This window comes from Pocillopora damicornis, chromosome 5 (assembly GCF_964200805.1).
Source record: "Pocillopora damicornis chromosome 5, jaPocDami1.2, whole genome shotgun sequence".
Taxonomy (NCBI): domain Eukaryota; kingdom Metazoa; phylum Cnidaria; class Anthozoa; order Scleractinia; family Pocilloporidae; genus Pocillopora; species Pocillopora damicornis.
In genome coordinates, this window is record NC_142674.1 from 22573227 (window position 1) to 22584814 (window position 11588).

At 35.1% G+C, this 11588-nt stretch overlaps 1 long non-coding RNA gene across 1 annotated transcript; it reads right to left on the reverse strand.

Annotated features, from left to right (window-relative positions):
- Positions 1 to 3226: 3226 nt before the first annotated feature.
- LOC149045988 (uncharacterized) lies at positions 3227 to 11432 on the reverse strand. The gene is made up of 4 exons (XR_016186716.1): positions 11228 to 11432; positions 10698 to 10769; positions 7785 to 7898; positions 3227 to 6561 (listed from the first exon to the last, which is right to left on the reverse strand). It is a non-coding gene; the product is annotated as an uncharacterized LOC149045988 (long non-coding RNA).
- Positions 11433 to 11588: the final 156 nt, after the last annotated feature.

Consider the following 11588-nt stretch of genomic DNA (forward strand, 5'->3'; position numbering starts at 1 on the left):
TTAAGCTCCCTATTTGTGACAGCGCTCTCGACATGTCACGTGATAACGTAATGAAACTGTGTGACATCAAGTAACGCTACAGATATACTCTTGTCATGTCATGTCATGCAACAAGAATCGACTTGTCTTTAAGTGCACCTGACTTAAGAGAGATACATCACGGCGGGTGCATGGCAGAATTAAAGCGAATTTGACACTTTCCGCAAGTCTTCAATAAATTTAACGGGGAAACAAACCCTTTGTTAAGCATGTGTTGTTAGGAGCTACGAAGACATAAACTGAGATTATTGTCGACAATAACATAAAATAACAATAAAAATAATTTTGGTTAGAAACACAACTATATCTCATTCTATGAGTACGTGTGATCATAGTTAGTAGAGGTGTGATATTTTAGTCACAAAGCGTGAGGGAAGAGTCTTGGACACTTTCCTTTAACGTTCTGCTCGCCCTCCCTTCGCAATCTCTTAGCGCCCTCCTCGCATGAAAAGCGCAAAAAATCCCCCCCCCCCCCTCTGTATAGGCTTGTCTGATGTAGGGCTAAATCATTATTATCAACGTAGAGTATTGCTCGTCTACGTGTTAAAAATATTCAACAACCCTTGCACCTCCCTCCCACAAGTCAAGGAAGTGTGGGGTGCATCTAAGAATGTGACGAGGGAGGGGGAGGGTGGCAAAGCTTTCTTATCAACTTTTACACTGGTAGAGAGGAAAGGGGTCCCAATGCCATGGGGGTTGACTGAGCAACAATTCAATGCGATTCTATGCGAGAACTATTACAATTTTTTTACAACCTTCTCTCTCGTTCCATGATTATATTAATAATAATAAGAAGAAATAAAAGAAAATTACGGAACTCATAAAATTCTTCCTTAACCCTGGTACATGTCCTATGATGATAAATTTACACTCGGATGCAGCATTTTTTCTTTAATATACATACATGCATACATAAACTTTATTTAGTCTCGAATTTAGAGAGTAGCACCCAAATGCTAATGTATTTAAGCTAACTACATTGAACTAATCATGATGACGATTTAATTCTTTAAAACAAAAAATATATCTAGCCCAACTCAACGACTAATTTGTTAAAATTAACTTAGTATACTTAAGACTGCAATACAATATTAAAATTCCACTCATTTGTTCCCATCAAAATTTTAAATAAATAACTTTATTCGAACTTTGTACTGATTAGAGCAGTTGACACATAACTAAAAAACTTGGCAGTAGTCGCAGTGTGTCGCGCTGGTGCGAGGACAACTCTTTGAGCTCTACTTTCAATAGTTCAAGTTCAAATCTTTCATTTTTAATTTTTTTCATCGATGCCATATTTTTCTTTTGAAATCATCTTTACAATTTCATGGCAGAATCCTGCCAAGAGACGCTAAAATTTTTGGACTACCTTTGGAGAATGTTCAACTTACACACAGAGAACATGTTTTAGTCACTGGAACAAAACTATCTTCATTGAATGTCTACCATCAGAAACCTGTTGTGTAAATAGCTCCAGAACGTAGAAGCTTTATCACTGGTTTTGCGCCTTTTTAGTTTTTTTTTTTTATACTGTAATTTTTTTATTATTTTAAAAAGTTGCCACGTGAGATTATTTGAATATGTTTCGGGTTTGATTTGCATATTCAAAATGCGTGCAAACAAAAATTGCGCCAAGTCTATTACATAATATTCAGTGATAGGTTTGTTGTTTTCTAATCCATATTCATGTGTAACTGCAGAATGTGCCTCAAACCAAACAGGTCATAGACGGGTGAGGTCGTGTTACTGTGTAGGGAAAGTTTAACCAAGGGCGTACTTGATGTGCCAATGGCTAGGAGCTGGGGACATAACTGAACGTTATTTCAACCGAAGGTGAGTTTCGTTTTCGTTTTTTGCTGTAACTTCATTCCCGTAACTGCTGGCGAATCATCAAATCAAACTTTCTGACACGTGTGCACTCGTTCAGCGCTTTAGGTGTTGTCTTCGAATAAATTTTGTTTTCTTCATTTTGTTCGGAATTTGGAACCTTGAACTTCTTAGATGTGTTCTTAAACCAATGCTGTATAACTGGTATTTTGAGAGACAAAAAGGTAAAATTTCCGCACAGCCCCATACTATTGTAAAACAAATCTGTTTTCCCAATGGCAATCTATTGTTTTTGTCATTGTTTTCTCTATCTAAGAACTGAATGCATAATGTAGTACGGGGCTGTGCGGAAATTTTATCGACAAAAATCCAAATAAATCACGTTTCGAAACAGCAAAAGAAGAAGCTGATTGCTTGCGTAAAATTAAAATTCATTACAAAAAAGCCACGTGCGTTTGAGTTTTGAAGGAACGGCTATTTATAACGCGAAGGGGTATTGTGGCAGTTACGCTTTGCAAAAGCCTTGTTAAAAATTTACTCATAGACAAATAAATTTCGTTTTGCCATAAGAACTTTTTTTTTTGTATCTCTCATTTTACTCTGAAGTCCGTGGTATGTATACTTGAAATTTGAAAGTTGGCCAACCGACTTAAATGTTGTTTTGCTTATTTCTGGTTACAGGAAAACATGAGATTAAATAAAAGGAAGGAAGAAAAAGAATTCAGGAGGACAAACAGGAACATAATAGAGAAGAAACTCGGCAAAGATAAGAATTTATAAATCTTCAATATTGTTGTAATGTTATTTAAATGGTACTGATATTGCAGAGTTACCGAAAGGTCAAGTCTTGGGTGATCATTCGATTCAAAAGATTTAGCCACAGAATATTTCGGAATTGTTTTAGTTATACCATACCGCGCTCAGTGTTTGGTCGAGAAAACTCGCCCGACGCTCGCATTCAATCAAATTCAGATCTAAAACTGACCAAGCGGGACTTGGTCATTAACGTTCTCTCGCGTTTCTGGAGGTTTGCATGTTGTGTCCCGAGAAAATTTGATGGATACAGAAATCTTTTTTATTGAGAATTTCTTCCCACCAACTTTACACAATTGAATTTGGCATGACTCAGCTTCCTTAAGCTTTGACCTTCATGTAGGCGGTAGTGATTGGTACCATTGTCAAGTCTTGACGACTAAAGAGGGTTAAGTTACTATGGTGGATTTTTTAAGGTGGCACTGAAAGACAAACGTCAATCCAAGAAACTCTGAATATAGAGACGAGCATAGATTTCCTGCCCTGGTGAATCGCAAACAGCGAGGATGTAGAAGCCATTTATCAAAAACGTTTCGGCTTTGGTTGGAAAAGTATCCACACCAACAACGAAGAAACCAAATTGATTTACAAATGCTCTATAAATAAATATTGTGGCCTTTGTTACCAAAGAAACAGTTTGCTTTAACTTGCTTCTTTATTTGTTGGAAAATAAGGATTCCTGAACGAGGTTATTTTGGGTAACATTTTGTCAAAAAAATTGTCTGTGCCACCTTGAAAGATTCACTTAAATTTCATTTCTGACTATTTATCCGTCTTGCAATGGACAAGAGAACATTGGAAACCAAAACCTATTATTGGTATAAAAAAAATATTAAATTTCTTTTCATTTTCGCAAAAGAATAGCCATCTACGTACGACTTATTTAGAAACGGCAACACTTCGGTTACGCTACATAGACAATACATTACCGCTGGACACAATGGTTAAATGAACGCGCTCCATATCCACGTGCACGTATACGAACGAAATACCGACACATGATTTATCAAAGGGGTTGAAGACCTCAACTGCATTTAAAACAACAACGAATGGCAGTTAACAGATAATTACAAATAATGACAGATTTTCTGAACAAATTGTTGTACAGCTCGACCTCACCAAGACGAATGTAACTGTAGTTTACAACGCAATTGACAATTTAGACCTTGAATTGTTTACTTTTTTCCTATAAAATCTCCACTCGATAAAACAAAACAATTACTTAGAAATCTAGAGCAATTTTTCTGTATATAACTTTCAATCTACAACACTTACTGATCAACGTGATTCGCTTGCTAAACCCTCTTCAAAATTGACTGAACACAAACAACAACGAGAAATGTCAATGTCAACTTAACCACACTGAAACTTTTCTCTTTGTTTAATATAAAACATCTTCAATACATGTCAAAGTGACACGCTATAAGCTGGCGCTGGCTTCTGGTTAGAACGAGCAGGTTCATGAACGGCTAGGTGCCATCAAAAACGGGCATCCACAAGTTACCATCAACAAATTAATTTCACCTCAGATCAAAATTGACCAATCCTCAATCGCAACTGATGAAGGCTATTCAACACAATTGACTTGTACTCGACTTTTTTTTTAACTGAACCATTGACTGCAGAATAGCTTTTAAATTAATGAAATAAAATGGTCTTTTTATAAAATGTTTACGGAAACCCCAGTTTCCAACGTTCTCTTGTCCTCATGCAAGTTTTGGGTAAACTTATGACTGGCTCTAGAGACTTAAAGAAATGTTTCTAAGACGGTTTTGATTCATTTAATGGTTATACAGACCAAAAAATTGACCATTTACCATCGCAGAACTTTTGATTTATTGTGCAAAGCCTATGATTAAAAAACACATAGAAAACGTAATTTTGCTTGGAAGATTTGGATCTTAAGTGCGTCCTTTTTTCCCTTTTTTTTAACGACCACATTGACTTACGAAAGCTGCAATATCTGATAATTATTTCATAAATAACTCGGCAGATGTAACATTTAAAAATGTTGACTGTCACATTTTACCAAAACAAGATAGTGTAATTCGTGTTGAGCTCAGGCTATTTTGTGAAAGTTTCGAGCTAATGAAAAGTAATTCGCGAAATAAGTTGGGGTCTGAAATCAGCTGAAAACTTGAAACTTAGAAGGATCTCATTAGCCGTTTCGGAAAAATATGTTCTTTACAGTGCATATAAATTTTTCCTCAGCCTCAGACAATTGGAAGTGAACTTTTTAGCTTCTTAACTTCGGTCTTCAGTGCATCAGAAGTTTACTTTCCTAATGGGGAAAAAAAATTGAAGAATGCCAAGACTGTTTGAAGAGTTTGGTCTGTATAACCAGTTGCAAGGTTATTACTTCGTTGGTTTTTTTTTTAGTAACATTTGACTTAAATATTAAAACTTGGATATTTTCTCTGAGCCAGTCAAGGGTTTTATCGTTGTATTTGATTTGTAAAGTAGAAAGACGTTTTTCAGCCATCGATTGATGTAACACAGGACTGTAAGGAATCTTTTGGAAAATTTATCGGTGAATAGTAAAACTCGATTCGGTTAAATTCTTGTCTCAATAATTTGGAAAAGATAGGTGAAACTAAGAAGTTATCTAATTGTGTAAACTTTTGTCACCTAAAAGAAAAAAAAAAAAACAAAACACAAGTTTTCAGGGAGCATCGAAAAGAAAACAGAATTATTTTGGTCTCGGTATTCATTTGGCGAGAAATATCGATCATTTTGTGTTAGATTTGTCCTGTACATTAAATTGTATCAAACAAAAAATCCGATGGCTGGAAAGATCTTGTAATAGCGTGTTTACATCTTGTGTAGAAACTTTCAAAAATCAGAATTCTAAGCCGTGAGAATTTGCTTATTGCTTGAAAAAAATTTTACTTCATCAAGAAGTAAGCTAAGAATCTAGTTTTGCATTAAGAAATTTGAACGAGATTCAGTCCAAAAATGATTTCTTTGAAAATTTTGCACAAGATGCTATTCACTTAACTTTTGGCGGAAAATTTTAAGGGAAACCATTTTGAATTTTTCTGTCGAAAATCTTGTCAGGGAAAACTATGTGCAAATTCAACCAAATTTTCCCGCCAAAAAACTTAGAATATATACAAATAAATTTTATTTCACACATTTGTGATCGTTTAATAGAATTTTTATTAACTAATTAAAGAATTGCAAGACAAAAACTTTGTATATTAGATTATTTAATGAATGAAATAAAGACAACTACAAAAAAAATAAACTCTTTGTTTTACAGACTTTATTCCATTACAGAAAAAATGACAACACAAATGAAGACGAACTTGTATTCAAATAAGAACAGCCAAAATTAAAAAAAAAAAAAAAAACGGCGCACGCGTATTTTGAGCACCGTATTTTTTCTAAGTTTTTTGGCGGGAAAATTTGCCACATTTGAACATATGTTACTTACAGAGCCAATAAATTTTTTTTGGAAAAACTAAGAGCATGCGTCTCTTGAGCGTCCGTATTTGGCGGTAAATTAAAAATTTTGAATTACTGTTACCAAGGAAAGTGTGCAGAAAAATAACATTTTTGTTTTAAACTCGTCCTGAATTTCTTCGAAAATTGCAAAAAAAAACTTAGTGAGGTAATTTTTAAATTTTAACGAAAATTCTCAAAATAAAATCTAACTAATTTGCTTTCGTCCTCCATAATTTAACTGTTTGCGAGTAAATTTTGGAAATTAAACCATACAATCTGCCACGATTCGTTTTGAGCAATCTCGTTTAAGGGGAACCGAGTTAAGTTTGTGTTCAACCATTGTCTAACTCTGCAGTAAACTTGTCTGTCGCTTGTGTGATTGCTTTTCGTTCTTGTTCTTCGAGTCTTGACTTGAAACTTTAGGCAACAAGCAAGCTGCAAAGAAAGAACAGAAGAATTAATTAGTCTTGGTTCTGTACAATGACAACAAATCAAACGAGTACGTGAGAGCTTCATGTGAATACTTGGGGAGGAAAGAATTAGCAGAAATTTGCATTCTTTTTTAACGTACACTGAAATTTGCAACGAAAGTCAAAGATAATTTCCAATACGAGGTACTTAACCATTTGTTTTCCTATTATACTTACACTTTCAAAAAATGCGAATTGCAGTCTAAACTAAAAATTTTCCATTTTCCATTTTCTATAACTTTTTTTATCATAGAAATGGCGTCGACAATGTTCAAAGTTTTTTAGACTTGTGTATTGTAATGACTTCTATAGTGAGAACCAGTGAGAGATCGATGGCAATAGACTCTGATTATCATGAATCGTTTTCACCGCCCGCTAAGTTAACATTTTTTCGCCGTTTCCTGTGGTATCGGCAAGTATTTCTACGATCGAAGTCGCCTTTTCTCAATCCTACGAACCGAGAACCGGCTTTCTTTCGTTGAGGATATTTCCTCCTTTTTCTCTTCCACCTAAACAAGTTCATCTTTTAAAAACTTTCCGTGCATAGCGATTTGCTATTTCGCAAACCAAATTATTTTCAGTTTTCTTTTGTCCCCCTTTTGCCTACTTTTTGTTGGTAAACCTTGCACAACGTCTTGCTTTACAATCACTGTACTAAGTTATTTCATTTTCACGATGGATGGATAAAAATGTAGTTTGCACGTTTAGAATGCAAAAAATGTCATAACATTTTGCATAAATGAGGCAATTTCAAAATGCAACGAAGAAACTTGGCGAAAAAAAATAACGATAAATACAATGAAGATAGAAAATTCTGCAAACTATTTTTCGGGTTTGCAGATAGCCTCAGCGATGCGCAAAAACGAGTTCCCCCGGAAAAAAATGTCCCAGAAGATTTACTACCTTCAGTCAAATAAAAACCTATTCTTTCGGACCTGCCCGAAATACATGCCTTCATCTCCGAATCATTTCCACGCATGATTTTGAGATTAATCATTTTAAAATTTAACTTAGTTTTTTTTCCTTTTAAAGCTCTGATACTAGAACACAAAGAGAAATTTTAGTCACCTTGAGCCTCAAAGATTTGTTTCCAGAACACTTTTGTCATTCTGTAGAAAAAGTTTGCGAAAAAATTTCATGCTACACGCCACGCACAGTATCCCTGTTTGAATAAAAAATTAATCTTACCGTTTAATTGAAGAGAAGCCACCCTGAAAGTCCCTTTTCCTTTTCAAGAAATTTCATCATCTTCTGCTCATATCCATGCAGTTTATCCCCTTTAGGTCCTTGCTTGTCGTTTGACTGAGGAAAGAAAACGCGATTGTTAGATAATGAGATTATTGGTGGAGAAGAGTCGATTACGCACTGCGCTACGGAAGACACATTGCATTGGGCTAATTAGTGGACTGGACTCTGGGTCGAGAAGCTTGCATCGTGATGCATCCTTGGGAAAAGCACTTAACTTCCACAATGCAAGCCTCTCTCCATCTAGGAGTTTAAATGGATACCTGTAAAATGTCAAGGAAACTCTACAAAATCGGGGGGGGGGGAAGGGAGGGGGGGGTAATCTGTATCCCATTCAGGGTAAGTAGCAGCACTTTGAGTCACTTCATGCCAAGTAATCCAGGATAAGGTACTGCAAGGCAAGACCACATAAAAACAATAACCTACAGTGCGGTTGCTTAGTGTAACTCATAACAAACACTTCAATGGTCTTTCACTATTGTCAATTTCTTTTCCCTTGTCGTGTGAATTTACTTTGAACAAAGCGAGTCAAAATATTGACAAACTGTATATATATTTTGAGAAAACAAAAGGCAAATTTGTCATTTCATATACGAGTCCAAATGCTACGTTAGGACCATATAGAGCAAATAATTATTTATATAATTATTTTGAAATAACTATCGAAAGTACCCGGAAATGGCTTTGGTTTTGCTTTTCTTCTATCCGTGATTGGTCCAGATATCTCGCACCACCCTCTGAGCCAATCAGATACAAGACTAAAACCAATGACAACTCAGTCAATCTGGTTTTCCCGTCATTTTAGCGTTTACATTTGTTCTCCTTGGCCGTTGTGATTACCCTGGTGTTGGTGCTTCGTAAGGCAGGAGTTGACAGAATTTATTTTAATATGTAGGAATGTAATTTATGGAAAATACATGCTATATCTTTCGTCGAATCTCTTTGCAGTCGAAAAGGAGACAATTTTAAAACTCAAAAAAATTAATCTGTTTAAACTTGAAAAATTATGAAAATGAAAAAGCAGTAATTACAAGTGATTCTAAAGTTCAGCTCCATCTAAAGATAAATGTGTAAACAAAAAATCCTCCAATTTTTATTTCTTCGTTTTTCTCCATTAAAATATCTTACGATTAACCTTTTAATTAATTGTCGTGACTGACTCCTTATGATATCAATTCGTTGTTAACCAAAACGTGCTGCGATGAAGATGGTTTGATTTCATTCCAAATTGTCAGAGCGGAAATTATTTTTAAAAATGCTCGGCAGGCAATATGGAAAATTAATAATAATAATAATAATAATAATAATAATAATAATATACAGTATTTATAGAGCGCTAATTCCCAATGGTCCAAAAGTGCTTATTTGAAAATTGATGCTGAGATTGGGAGTGAAAACCAGCAGATAACCCTTAAGACAACGGCTCTGTTTTAGAATGGTGAAGGTTGTGCGGAAATCTTTCTCAGTCGTAATTTAGTTCAACTTTTTCCCGTTAAATATTTTAACTAAGGACGCTAACACACCAAAATTAATGTTACGTTCCATTTTGCGCTTAATAGGTTAAGGATTTTAAGAGATAAAGCTAATTTCCAAAAACTCAAAGAAGTTTTTGTTCACAAATTGTTGATTAGAGCTGCGTTGTTGGTAAGATGTCGCAATCATATGTCATTGAGAATTTTTTATTTCCATCTACTACTCTTGTAAAAATGGTGACAAGATTTCCGCACAGTCCCATTGTATAAAGAAAACGATGGCGAAAACGATAGTTGCTTGCCTTTGGGACTACAGCTTTGTTTAAGAATAGTAGAGGGTAAGACGGAAATCATTCCAACTTGGCCATGGTGCCTGGGTATACTGATGGCTTTTCACGATAGTTACAATTGCCCCAAATATATTTGGGGATCATTCTCATATCACCTCTCATTTCAGGCTTACTAACGCTTCCTAAATAATTATTTGAATGTGGTAAGTTGAGGATTGAGAACTTGTTTTAACCAGTGATCTTCGTTATCAAAAACACCTCTGTCATGTTTGATATTCCTCTTCGCAAAAAAAAACTATTTATCTGTTGAATGAATTGGTAAACGCCTCGATCACCTTAAATTAATTACCTAAGATTGTAATTTTATCGTAATATCTTTTTAATAATTAATGTTTTTCATAACAAAAGCCTCCTTCACGCACGATGGTCTTCATAACTTTAAATCAAGGTCTCAAAGACCTCTTTAGCTTGTAGAGCGAAAGAGCTAACGAAAGGTTGACGAATTCACATTGCAAACTTGATAAAACCAAGCTATCTTATACCTCCCCCCCCATGGACGCAGCACCACAGTTTCTTTATCAGTTTACCCTCCCCCCCTTATTTATCTTAAACTTGTATGCTTTTTTTTCCTATCATCAGATCTCTAGGGAATTGCCAGCTTTATCTTCTGTAAATATACCTACATACCCACATAAATAAGAGGAAATTAGAAATGAATATTTCTCTTGAGTATTACGACACGACCTGAAATGGGTAAACCAAAACATACAAGCGAAAGATGTCAATGCCTTGTTTAATAAATCGGCAAACACCTAGATTTCCTGAGGTTAAAGTTATATCCTTCTTTCCAAGTCTTCCATGCTGCACAAATGTCAAAAAGCTATCATGTGGAATGAAAAAATTCTGCTGCCCAAACATAATCCTAGAAAAAATATCTTCGACAATGTTGATTCAATATACTCTTATTTCTTAGTAATCTTTTTGCCCGGTTGTCAACTTTGGTGTGTCACATATTACCGCGAGTTGTCATGGGAAGGACAGCCCCTAGTACACAATTTAAACCTATTTTTAACAAACTAAATGCTATAGCTTACCTTTGCGAGACTTATTTCTTTTGATTTACTTTCGATGAACTTTAATGCTTTCTTTGAATACTTCCCTCGAATCTGCAAGGGACAATATGATAAAATAAGTATTATTGATCTTAAGGTATGTTCCACAGACTGTGAAAAAATTTATTCAAGAATTAAGACAGTTTATTGAAACCTTAAGTATTTTATCGAGCTCAAACATTCAATTTTGATTCCTCTGCCCATCAACCACATTTATGTGAAAATTCACCAGGAATTGGCCTTCACGCATTAGGCAAATTTTAACTCTGTTTGAATTTACCGCCAAGTGATGAATTTCGGTCTTCACGAGTCCTATAGACTGAGGCGGTCCTACTTTCAAAATCTATAAATAAAATCTTCTGTGAAAATTTCGGTTTTTGAACGAAGATGTCAGTATGCCATTGCTTGATGAGAACGACTTCGAAACATTTTCACCCATAATTCAAAATTATCTCAACTACACTACGCCACTTGGACAACAACTTAAAATTTAAACATATTGTCATTCTTACCTTTTGTTTTGTTTTGAGCAAAATGCAGCGAGTGACTCCTCGAAGTCTCCGGCCGCATTTAGACGTTGGACTTGATTCATTGACAATTTTCGTAGTTCTTTTTCGTCTGAGAAGTGAATCACTTCAGACCACGAGGAACCATAAAATGCAAATTACTTGATTCTTACACGTGCAAATTCAAGGTCGCGCATAAAAACCTGGAGACGAATTTATTGGAAGTTTGGGGAATAAAGATTCAAAGTTGGGATGAGTCTGGATGGGGTATTTTTGTTCAATTCCCGCTAAAAATTATTTATTTAACGCGCTAGATTAATTCAAAATGACAAGAACCCATTCTCCTACTTGTGAACTATCAGCCATC